Below are 13,833 nucleotides of genomic sequence, written 5' to 3'. Positions count from 1 at the left end.
CAGCATTTGCTGTTACTTTATGTGCAGGCTATATGGGAAGACAGAATAAAGGGGCTTTCGTTAGCTTATCTCTCAAAAAAAATATAGCTCCCTTTGCTGTTGAAAACATAAACTTGCAGAGAGGAAATTTCAATGTTTTCCTTTCAATTTCATTACACCATTTATGTGGCTGTTCTTGACAAGAAATTTTGCAACTTCAGTCATCCAAAATATATATATTGGGTGCACTTATGGGGTGCCCCTCTGGGGTACAATTCTGGGCAGAAAGTCACCTCACCGGCAAACACAAAACCGAAGATTGTTCTCTTGGGAGGAAGACCAGCAGTCACCCTTCTCCACACCACCGATGTTATCCAAGGGAAAAGCAAAGGCTGATACAACTTGGCCCAAGTGACGTCGCAACTCATTTCTACAGCTAAGTGAACTGGAGTAACGTGAAATAAAGTGTCTTGCTCAAGAAAACAACATGCAACCTGATCTGGGAACAGAACTCAAAACCTCACAATTGTAAGCTCGATGCTCTAACCACTGAGCCACGCACCTTCACATTTGTTTATGTATATATATCATTATATATATATATATATATAAGGTAAGCAGAGTTAGTGGTTGTAATAACTGACTAAGCGATGATAGTTTCCGGATTTACGTCAATATCAATTACCTGTGCTATGCCTGGGCATGGGCATGCAGGCACATTATGCTCATAGGGTACAGGTAACAACAGAATAAACAAAAGTTTATCAGAAATCAAATTTAAATAATCAGAAAATGGAGAAAACTTTTGATCAACAAACAAATTGAACCACATCGGTTGATTATTTTTTAATACAAAACATGACATAATATTTCTTACAGCTGTTTCCACTTCCAGTGTTAGTTGGTGCTTACGAAAGAAATTCCAAAAATAATATTCATCATCTTTATAGCACATTCGATCTAGTACATGGAACATCATCAGAGTGAATACAAAAGCGTAAAATAAAATAAATGAAGGGAAGAGGGAATAGGAAAGAACAGGGCCTAGAGATGAGGCCAGAAGGCTCAATGTATTAAAATCATACTATCTTACAGCATGGAGCTTGAAGTTGATTGTCAAAAGAGTGAAACTAACAGTGGCCTAGGGAAATATCTACAGTTATTTCTATATAAAGGGGGAACCAGGGTGTTTGACTAGTAGTGAAATAAAGTTAGTACTAAAATAAGACAAGAATTACCAATATGTCTAGAAAAAGAATAGTTCTTATGATATCGTAAACAGGGCTAGTTAAAAATTTTTCTAAAAACAAAACCATAGGGTTCTTGTAATGGTGTACTTACTGAAATATTGTAGAGACCACCACCTGTTGTTCACAATTGAATTGACCAAGATTTATCCATCTCTACAAAGGGCAAAAGTTAAGACCGTTACAGAGGATATGTAAATAAAGAAGAAAACAAACTAGTAATTAAAGAGTGCGGGGGAGAAGACTGTGATATAAGTGGCACGAGGCCGCTTATGGCCTCCTGCAATTTCTCATAGTAGTTCAGGCTTCCACTGCTAGAAGCCACTTGATGCAACCCTCAGGATCAGTTTTCCAGCCAATGTTGTCCTGTGAGGTTGTTCTGGCATGTGGTGCATCTTTGTTTTGCAGTGATTCTCCTCTGTTCATCGATTTTTGCAATGGCTGAAATGAAGGAATAGTATGCTTCTGGGAAATTCTGCTTTCTGCTGGGGAAATTGGTGGCCAAAATAGTTGTCATGATTCAAACAGCTTACAAGGACACTGCTATGCACAAAACACAAGCTTACAAGTGGTTTCCATGCTTTAGGAATGGTCACTTGTCACTTGAAGACCAACCTTGTTCAGAGTGACCATCAACCTCCTGCACAAATGAAAAGATCATAGAAAACCTGATCTTGGAGGACCATCACTGAAAAACTGATGAACTTGTTGATATGACTGGTGTGTCTTGTAGCTCCTGCCAAAAAATTTTGAGCAAGGAATTACGAATGAAAAGTTGCACCAAAACTTGTGCCTCACTTGCTCATGGAAGATCAAAGCAGTCATGACTGAATGCATATTGTGAAATGAAAGAACAGTTGGAAGTTGATTTGGACCATTTTGTGAAGGTTATCACTGGTGACAAAAGCTGGTGCTATAGAATTTGCAGTTGCGGAAGAGGTGAAAAAAGTGATGGAGGTGTTAAAAGGCAAGAGTTCCAGCCCTGCTTTGAGCATTGGAAAACATGCCTGGACTGATCCATTGCTTCAAATGGAGAATACTTTGAAGGTGATAAGAAGTGTGAACATCTAAAACTTAGTGAATAAAATAATATTGCAAAAAATTCCAGTTCCTTTTGGGTGCCCTCTTGTGTTTATATATATATATGTATATATATATATATATATATATATATATATATATAATATATATATATATATATATATATATATATATATAGGTTTATGTATGTATCTAAATGTGTGTCTATGATTCTCTGTATAAATGTCAAAATATAGATATATGAATATGTATACCAAAGAATTTGGATCAGTGAGTGCATGGAAATTATATTTTAATTACCCACTTGTAGTGAAAAAATAAAAAATAAACCATTGTTAACTGTTGTATTTGATATCTTATATCCGTCTATATCCATTACAACAAACTGAATGTCATGAAAACCCACTTAGCATTTTTTCTATTGTGATAAGAAACCTCTACCCTTATCCTTTAGATATTTAAATAATTCCTTGACCTATTTCACTACAGAAGTGGGTACTAAGGAAATCCTGATTCTATCAGGCCAGTATCAGATTGCTAACAATGCTTTTTTCCTTTTCTTTTTAATCTTAACATCTCTGATGATTTGCCATAATCTGAAAATGAGGTAATTCCATATATAACAGAAATTTTCATTAATGAAATGTATGCAAAAATGTATTGAATAAATATGGAATTTTATCTCCATTCTTGCTAACTATATCTACTCTGTGTTCAAAACATTGATAGGTAACTTCAACAAAATATTTAGATTAATAATTATATTTCTCTTCACAAATGGAACATTCTAACTATAATCAAACACAAGGAGTTCTACACATTTGTCATATATCACACTCTATATACTACACTACACAAATATAAAACAAAATAGGAATATAAGTATCATCTTGTCTTTTAATGATAAAAAATAATGATCTAACTCCTTGCTTAAGACATTTAGGTCCAGTGGCAATAGCAACTAGTAGTGCTCATAATTCCTAACAGTAATATATAATTATGGTTTATCTTGGTCTAAAGTTGAAGTTCTAATAAAGAAAGTTTCATAAATATATCATTTAATTTTGCTTAGAAAAAAGTATTATAATATTCACTTCTGTATCAGAACTGTTTCATGTTTAGTCATCATTATTTGTCATGATTAGCATAAGTTTTGCTATCTGTGAGAGTAATGGCCTCATATTCTTGAATCAAAGTCTTCTATCCAGTCTATCAATTGTGTTGGACCCTTAAAAAAACCACCCACAACCTAGCTGAAAAATACAAACTAATGGCATATTCATCTTGAGTGAGTAGTCATTTGATGAAGATTCAACTGTAAAAATTATAATTTCCACAATTTACTCTATGTGTATATGTTTGTGTATGCATACACCTGCATTATTATTTTATGTAAATTAAAGATATGTATATTTTCTATCTTGGCAGCCAGATCCCACACAGGGAACTTTATCTGAATGGCTAAATATTAATTTTGACCCAGAGGTGAGTGTCTCATCAACATTACTTTATTATTATTGATATGTTATTTAAGTGAGTCTTCCTTCAAATATAAAATTTAATGGTTTAATTTTGTAACTTAATATTCATATTTATTATCATTATTAATATTGATTTCAAATTTTGGCACAAGGTCAGTAATTTCAGGGGAGGGGATAAATCAATAACAACAATCCCAGTATTCAACTGGTACTTATTTTATCAACTCCAAAAGAATGAAAAGCAAACTCGACCCTGACAGCATTTGAACTCAGAATGTAGAGATGGATGAAATGTTACTAAGTGTTTTGCTTGGTGTGGTAATGATTCTGCCAGCTCGCCACATCATTATTAATATTATTTGGACAGTGGTTTGACAGAATCAAAAGAACAGCAGACAAAGTACTATCTACTGCTTACTTATCCTTCTTTATAGTCTAAGTTCATTTCACATTACCAACTCTTCATGGGTTGGTAAAATAAGGATCAGTGAGATGTTAGACCAATATGATTGATTGTACACCCCTCAAATGTGAAGTCTTGTGTCTATGTTATAAATCATAATAATAATAATAATAATAATAATAATAATAATAATAATGATAGTGGTTTCAAATTTTGCCACAAGGACAGCAATTTTGGGGGAGAGGATGAGTCAATTACATTGACCTCAGTGTTCAACTGGTACTTATTTCATCGACCCCAAAAGGATGAAAGGTAAATAATAACTGTTTTCCAGGCAGTTTTCTGCGAGACTATTTAACATATGAATGATCTCATCTTATATGTGTGTGTGTGTGTATATATACATATATATATACGGGCTTGTTCCACAGAGAACATTTCTGGCACCACCTTGTATATACACACACACACGCATGCACACACACACACACATATATATGTATACAAGGTGGTGCCAGAAATGTTCTTTGTGGAACAAGCCCATAATAGTTCAGGCTTCTGCCACTAGTAACCCTCAGGCATCAGTCTGCTCATTGGTATCATTGATTGAAGTCATACTGCCATGTAGTACATCTTTGTTTTGCAGTGCTTCTCCCTTGTTTGTCAATGTTTGTGATGGCTGAAACAAAGGAACAACATGCCTCTGTGAAATTCTGCTTTCTGTTTTCAGCTAAAACAGTTGTCATGCTTTAAACAGCTTACAAGGATACTGCCATAAGCAAAATAAGTTTACAAGTAGTTTTCACGCTTTAGGAATGGTTGCTTGTTGCTTGAAGACCAACTTAGTTCAGGGTGACCTTCAACCTCCTGAACAAATGGAAACAATGAAAATTCCTGAACTGATTTTGGAGGACTGTCACAAGCTTGTTGATATGGTGTGTCCTGGATCTCCTGCCAACAAATTTTGAGCAAGGAATTGTGAATGAAAAGAATTGCAGCAAATGTTGTGCCTTGCTTGCTCATGGAAGATCAAAAGTAGTCACAAGTGAATGCATGTCATGAACTGAAAGAATAGTTGGAAGTTGATCTGGACTTTTTTTTTTAAGGTCATCAATCAAGTCAGTGGAAGCATTCAATGTCACCACACTCCGAAAAAGCATGTCAAGTGAAGTTCAATGTCAAGACAGTGCTGATTTGTTTCATCAATGTAATAGAAATTGGCTACACAGAATTTTCTCCTCCTGATCAAATTGTTAACCAGATGTTTTACTTGGCAGTTCTGAAGCGTTTGTGAGACACAATGAGATGAAAACGCCCCAACCTGTGGTAAAGTGGAGAGTGGTGGTTTCATCATGACAATGCTCCTGTGCACACCACCTTGAGTGTGAAACAGTTCTTGAGCAAAAATGGCATGATCCTGCCTACTCACCCTCCCTATTCACCCAGTTTTGCTTCTTGCAACTTTTTTGTTTTCTTGAATGAAAAAATTCCTTAAAGTTCAACATTCGTCAGATGTGGAAGAGGTGGAGAAAAATCAATAGGGGCATGAAAAGGCATCACTTTGCAAGAATTCCAGGACTACTTTGAACAGTGGAAGACACATTTGGACCAATCCATTGCTTCAAATGTAGAATACTTTGAAGGCGATAAAAGTGTAAACATGTAAAATAAGTAAATAAAATAATATTGCAAAATTCTGGTTTCTTTTGGATACCCCCTCATCATCATCATCATCGTCGTCATCGTTTAACGTCCGCTTTCCATGCTAGCATGGGTAGGACGAATGACTGAGGGCTGGTAAACCAGATGGCTGCACCAAGCTTCAATCTTGATCTGGCAGAGTTTCTACAGCTGGATGCCCTTCCTAACGCTAACCACTCCGAGAGTGTAGTGGGTGCTTTTAGTCGGTACTGGCAATGACCTTGCTCGAATCTTTTACACATGCCACCGGCACAGGTGCCAGTAAGGCGATGCTGGTAACGATCACGCTCGAATGGTGTCTTTTATGTGCCACTGGCATGGAGGCCAGATATCCGCTCCAGCAACGATCACGCTGGGATGGTGCTCTTTAAGGCGACACTGGTAATGATCACGCTCGAATGGTTCCTTTTAAGTGCCACTGGCGCGGAAGCCGGTTAGTCGCTCTGTCAATGGTCACACTCATATGGTGCTCTTTGCACCCCGCTAGCACTGACGTCAGTCATCGAATTTGATTTTGATTTTTGATTTCACTTGCTTCAACAGGTCTTTGCAAGCAGAGTTTTAGTGTCCAAAGAAGGAAAAGGTATGCATAAGTAGGCTGGTAATGCCCCAGGCATAGGCCATGAGGTTATGGTCTCATTTGGCTTGCCAGGTCTTCTCACGCACAGCATATTTCCAAAGGTCTCGGTCACTAGTCATTTCCTTGGTGAGGTTCAAAGTTCGAAGGTTGTGCTTCACCACTTCATCCCAGGTCTTCCTCTTCCACAGGTTCCTTCAACCGTTAGGGTGTGGCACTTTTTCACACAGCTGTCCTCATCCATTCTTGCCACATGACCATATCAGCGCAGTTGTCTCTCTTGCACACCACATCTGATGCTTCTTAGGTCCAACATTTCTCTCAAGGTACTAACACTCTGTCGAGTATGCACACTGACATTACACATCCATCGGATCATACTGGCTTCATTCCTTGCGAGCTTACGCATGTCCTCAGCAGTCACGGCCCATGTTTCACTGCCATGTAGCATGGCAGTTCGTACACATGCATCATACAGTCTACCTTTTACTCTGAGCGAGAGGCCCTTTGTCACCAGCAGAGGTAAGAGCTCTCTGAACTTTGCCCAAGCTATTCTTATTCTAGCAGCTTCACTTTCAGCACACCCTTCCTCGCTACTGACTTGGTCACCTAGGTAACAGAAGCTATCAACTATTTCTAGTTTTTCTCCCTGGAATGTGGTGGAAGTTGTTCTCTGCGCATTTTCAGTGTTTATTGCTCCTGAGCATCTGCCACATACAAAAACTATCTTCCCCATTAGCCTCCCTTTGATATTATTGCACCTCTTATGTGTCCATAGCTTACACTGGGTACATCTTATAGAGTTTCTACCTACGCCTCTACTACAGATCAAGCAGGGCCATCTACCTGAAGGGATTTGTGGTTTGCTTGCCTTCCTACTTATTAGGACTTTGGTTTTAGCTAGGTTGATTCTAATCCTTGTTTCCACACCTGTAATTTCTCCACCCATATATATACATATATATGCACACTAATGACAATTTAACCGCATTTCAGACAACCTGTAACAACAAACTTGCTGGCATCTTAGTCAACACAGATATTGAATCAGTATGGTATGCTTTTAAAAATGCTGTATTTGAGTCATCCTGTGAAGCATTTGGGTATTTTAAAATGAAGTACCAAGATTGGTTTGACTCAGATGATCCAAACATCTCTCCTCTTTTGGACAATATGCCACTGTCCAAAAGTGCCACTGTCAATGGGTGTCAAACAAAAATATATCTGGAGAAAGTATACCCAATTTTATGAAGACATGAGATATTGCGTTCCTTAAAATTGTTAATAATCAGTAAATTAGCCCTAATTAGAAAGAAAGTTTCATTAATGCATAGTGAACATTTTCTATTTTTATTATTATTCGAAGGTGCTGATATTAGTATCTTCCATTGTAAATTATAATTTATTTTTTTATCCTTAAGTTCCCATATATATGTACTTAACCCTGTAGAATTACTCCTATTTCTATTTTTAAAAGTATATCTGTGATAATTAAGTCATTGTTTCAAATAATTCTTCGTCGCCCCGATATATATATATATATATATATATATATATATATATATATATATATATATATATATATGAAAAAACAAGTCAAAAATAGAAAATGCTAAGATAATTTTATAGTGATCTTTCAGTACCGGTTTCGGTCATTTTGAGACCTTTTCAACTGTAACGATTAAATAATTAAATTTAGAAAAATTAGAAGAAAAGTTTTTTTAAAGGAATATTTCTATAGTAGTGTTCAGATATAAGTGGCATTCTGCCTTTCTCTGACTCCCTTGTTTGCATTGTTGTGTTCGTCGTCGTTGTGAGTTCTTGGTAGGGTAGGAGAAGCAGAAGGCTGATGTGGAGAGGGGGTGGGGAAATCTGGGAATGCTTTGATGGTCGTATTTTGAATGGTCAGTGGCGGACAGCAGTCGCAGTTCAATTCAGGAATTGTTTATGGAATTTGCGTAGGCGTTATACTGAAAGGCATTAGTGACAAGGTTAAGGGGTAGAAGGTGGAGAAGTAGAAGAAGAAGAAGATGACGATGTTGATGATGATGATGATGAAGAAGAAGAAGGAGAAGATGATGATGATGATGGTGGTGATGATGATGACGACGATGATGATGATGATGATGAAGAAGAAGAGGAAGAAGAAAAAAACAGAGAAGGGAGAATATGAATGGGTGAAAGTATAGCTGTGATGGGGCTGATTAGTAATGGATTCTATGGAATGTAATATTTGTGTGTGTATATATTTCTTTTATTCTAAAGTTGAGGTATATTAATTGTTTGTCGTAGACCCGTTAAGAAGTGGCCTGTATTTTGTAATAAAGAGATTTTCTTTACTTATTCGTTGTCTCGAGGTTGTATCGTCCCTAAATTGGTAGAGGGGGAAAATCCTGAAGTTTGGTGTTTTTTTTGTTGGCGCAAGTATCTATGTGTTGGCTAAAAGCTATTTTTCTGTTTTGGGGAATTTTTATCTGGGATCTGTGCAGGGCCATTCGTTTACGCAAACCATTTTTTGTTTGGCCTATGTACTGCTCTTGACACCCGGAGCAGGTTAGTGAGTATATTAGGTTCTCCGAAGCACATGTGAAGTTGCTTTTCACTGTTAACCGTTGTCCCTGTTTGAAGGAGAACTCTGATCCCTCAATTAGATAGTCGCATATCCCGCAATTGGGTCTTCCACATTTTTTTACTGTCGGCTTCTGTGTTGAAGAGTGAATTCGGGCTTGTGTTAGGAGACTTTTCATGGATCTAGGCTGTCTTTTGCTTTTTTATGATCGTGTGTGTTTGGAGGATTGTGTTCATTCTGTGGTCTTTTTTTAGGAGGGGTATGTTGTTGAGGATGTTGCCGAAGGCTTCGTTATTGAGAGGGTGTGTGTGGAGATGTATGGTAAGGCTTTTGGTTGTAAGTTTTTCTTTGATTTGGGATGTCTCAGTTCCTTGATGTTAAGTTGAAGGGCACGTTGAATGCACTTGTTCAATAAGTGAAGGTGGATAGTTCCTGGTGATAAGGGTATCTTTTAGTTCTTGTAGTCGTGTGTCTCTGGTGTTTGCCTTAGAGACTATAGTGCATATCCTTTTTGCTAGATTGAAGGGGATATTCATCCTGGTGTGTCTGGGGTGGCATGAATTGAATGGAAGATATTGCTTAGAGTCTGTAGGCTTATAGTATATGTCTGTTTCTATTATATTATTAGCTTTCTTAATGAGGAATATCGGGAAGGGGAGTTGTTGCTGGCTATATTCCATCGTGATTGGATGTTTGCGTCCAGTCCATTAAAATTTCCTGGAATTCTATGAGTTTTTCTATATTTTTATGCCAAAGAATGAAACAGTCATCTAGATATCTCTTCCAGTTGTTTTCTATGTAGATGGAGAAAGGGCTGCCATATCTTTCTAGAACCTTACGATACAGACTGATCTCTAGGTATCCTATGACTAGGTTGGCAAAGGAGGGGGCCATTCGTGTACCCATCGCAGTCCCCATTTTTGTCGGTAGAAGTTTTCATTGAAAGCGAAGAAGTTATATATGTGTATATATATATATATAATATATAATATATATGTATATATATATGTATTGTATAATATATATGTATGTATATATATATATATATGTATGTATATATTATAATATATATATACATATATATACATATATACACATATATACATACATATATATATATACATACATATATATATATACATACATATATATATATACATACATATATATACATATATATATATATATATAATACATATATATATATATATATATATATATATACATATATATATATATATATATATATACATATATGTATATATACATATATATATATATACATATATATAACATATATATATACTATATATACATATATATATACATATATATACATATATATATACATATATATACATATATATATACATATATATATACATATATATATATAATACATACATATATATATATATACTATATATATACATATATATATATACATATAATATATATATATATGTATATATATACTGTATATGTATATATATATATGTATATATAATATATATATATATGTATATATATGTATGTATATATATATATGTATTTATATATATGTATATATATGTATCTAAATATAATATTTATGTATACATGTATGTATATATATGTAGGTATGGTATGTATATGTATATATATGTATATATGTATATATATATATGTGTGTGTGTATATTATATATATATATTATATATTAATATATATAGATATATATATATATATATATAAGTATACATATGTATATATGTATGTACAGATGCATATATATATATGTGTAAATATTTATATGTAAATGTATAATATGTATATATCTATATATATATGTATGCATGTATATGTGTGTGTATATATGTATATGTGTGTGTATATATATATATATATATATAATATATATATATATACATACATATATAATACAAATTAATAAATGGAGAAACAATTTAGTTGGTTCAGCAGCTTTCGGATATTAGAATGTGGACTTATTTATTCTTTTAACAAAAACAAGAACCTTAATAGCATACATATATACATTATAATTCAATACATATAATATAAGAATGCAATTATAAAAATCTTAATATAAATTATTGAAATCATTAAAATCACTCTTACAGGTGTTTCAGCCTATGGATAAAAGTAGTTTTTTTTCCAGTGCCTAGAGTTGTCAATTATATTGAGGTTGTAGGCATTTAAAAATAGGGTACTTATATATAATATAGGCCTCGTCAAAGATTATAAAGAACTTTAAAAATATGAATACATGAAACAGGATACACATACAATTTAATATATATAAATATAAACAAATATTCATATACACATACACGTATACATATATACATACATAAGCAAAGTATATACACCTTTACATGTGTATAAATACATAAATAAGCACAAGTAAACGATAGGTCCAAGCAGATAGACCATTTGTCATATACATATATATTGGAACATATACAGTACATACGTCTATGCTCATGACTACATAAACAATAATCGATTATTACTAATATTATTATTATTATTATCTTTTTTTTTTCCTCTTTCAAATTTGCTTCCATTTCTTGCCGAGTGTCTTCTTGACTCCTAGGGCAATGAAACTCATAGTATACATTGGTAGGCCATTAAACTAAACTCACTAGTTCGTTCATTTTATTTTTTTTTAAGTTAAATTAAAATACATGGGTAGTAATAGTTCTCACATCGACAATGCTCTTCTCAATACGTATTATTATTATTATTACTATTATTATTATTATTATTATTATTATTATTATTATTATTATTATTATTATATCTATCAATAATAACAATATTATTAGATTTAGAGTAATCTTCACTTCACAATACATATTATAGTGGATTCCAATATATCATATATTACAATACAATATAAACAATTTGTTACGGTAGATTTAATTTTATAAATTTTAAATCCACAATCCATACAAATATATATATAAAAACAAACAGTTAGACCAGGGCTGTTAGAATATTGTTCTTCTTCACACACACAAGTCCATGCGTATGGGCAACATGTACATATATACACATACGTACAAATATACACCAATACCAATATGAGGATTTTTTTTCTTTTCATCAAAGTTAAATTATACTTATATGTATATTTTAATCCATCGAATTAATATGATTTCACAGAATATTTTTACAGAATATTTCATAATAATAAAACATTTGTTAAGATATGATAGATAAGCTATAAGAGCCATGTTATATGTTATATATTAATATTTTAGAGTTTTAAAACTATTGGGGGTTAGGGAGCAATTATTTTAAATCATAAGCTATATCTAATTGGTTAACAAATTTGAATTTCTACGTCTCAGTTACAGTTAGTTAATAGAAGACTGAATGATTAAGTAAATAAACCATGTTAATCTCCCGCATTTACAATTTATATCTTTAAATTAACTTTTAGATATTTATCATAAACAAAGAATTCTTACAATAAGCAATACAAGTGTAAGTTAGTACATGAATAATTAGTTTAATAAAGCATATAAAAATCCAACCATATGTTATATATATATTATATATTATATATATATATATATACCTATGCATACATAAACATACATACACACATCACATACCATAAACGTATATCCGTTGAAATATACAAATATATACTTATATATACCCACGCTCATATACATAAATATACATGCATACATATATATTGATATATTCATATAGAAAGTCACAGATACATATATACATATATACAGTCCTACCTAATATATATATATATATATATATATATATATATACATACACATACATTTTCACATCAATATATACAAACACATATCCATATATTTATATACATTTAGGTCTACAATTAAATAAATAAACTAATTATAAGTAAAATAAATATATACCCGACACATTTATTAAATAATTAAATAAATAAACGAGAACTTACCTATGTGTATAAATACATTTGTATAGACACACTATATTATCCATACATACGATATTATCTGATAAACATATATACCCATATATAACCACACAACATATTTATACATACATATATATGTACATGCATATATAAATATACCCATACGTTCACATGCATAAACATGTACATACACATATTATATTCTTCCACACATGAGTATAAATATATATACACATATATCCTCAAAGAACCTCCATATACACATACTTACATACAAATATACATATGCAAGCACATATTTACATACCACTCAACACACACAGCCACACATACACACACATATATATATATACACACACACACACATACACATATATATATATATATGTATATATACATATATGTGGAGGCGCAATGGCCCAGTGGTTAGGGCAGCGGACTCGCAGTCATAGGATCACGGTTTCGATTCCCTGGCCGTGCGTTGTGAGTGTTTATTGAGCAAAAACACCTAAAAGCTCCACGACGCTCCGGCAGGGGGTGGTGATCCCTGCTGTACTCATTCACCACTCTTTCTTCTGTTGGCCTGCTGATGGTCTGGTCGGTCACATGATCACGTGATGTACATATATACATATGTATACATACATACATACACATACATATGCAAAATATCCACACACATATAAAAATACAATTACAGGTATATATGGGATAAAAAAATAAATTATAATTTACAATGGAAGATACTAATATATCCTAATTTAAATATATAAAAACACATATATCTACATAAGTATAATCTAGACTACATATATAACACATCATACACAATGACCTACCTATAAGACCTAATATACATATTAATAACATAAAACGATAATTGAAAACTTATACATAATAT

The 13,833-nt window shown here is 33.0% G+C and overlaps 1 protein-coding gene across 2 annotated transcripts in view; it reads left to right on the top strand.

Moving 5' to 3' along the window:
• The first annotated feature begins 3,640 nt into the window (after window positions 1-3,640).
• Window positions 3,641-13,833, top strand: part of LOC115212155 (glycerol-3-phosphate phosphatase-like) — a 122,713-nt gene continuing 112,520 nt past the window's right edge. For both annotated transcript variants that reach the window (XM_029780995.2, XM_036502702.1), the window contains exon 1: window positions 3,641-3,752. The gene's annotated coding sequence lies outside the window, so the exon portion shown is untranslated. The remainder of the gene's footprint in view (window positions 3,753-13,833) is intronic.

This window comes from Octopus sinensis, linkage group LG5 (assembly GCF_006345805.1).
Source record: "Octopus sinensis linkage group LG5, ASM634580v1, whole genome shotgun sequence".
In the NCBI taxonomy this organism is placed as follows: Eukaryota; Metazoa; Mollusca; class Cephalopoda; order Octopoda; family Octopodidae; genus Octopus; species Octopus sinensis.
This window is presented reverse-complemented; position numbering and strand designations above follow the sequence as displayed.